Source organism: Penaeus monodon, chromosome 20, assembly GCF_015228065.2.
Source record: "Penaeus monodon isolate SGIC_2016 chromosome 20, NSTDA_Pmon_1, whole genome shotgun sequence".
NCBI classification, from domain to species: Eukaryota; Metazoa; Arthropoda; class Malacostraca; order Decapoda; family Penaeidae; genus Penaeus; species Penaeus monodon.
Window position 1 is genome coordinate 24,445,949 of NC_051405.1, and position 206 is coordinate 24,446,154.

A 206-nucleotide genomic window follows, 5' to 3' on the forward strand; every position below is an offset into this window, starting at 1 on the left:
TACCATCGGTGATTAGGAGAAAAGGTAAAAATGCTTCATTTCGCGTGCTTGCCAGTGAATTTCGCAACGGCGGGGAGATGTCACCGCGCCCCGGACAAATATTGTGTCAAACCGGGAGACGGACCGCACCTCTCTTTCTAACCATAGGAAGAAGCTTACCAACAAGAGTCTGGTGTAATTCAAGAGCTATATCTTGCATTATTTCT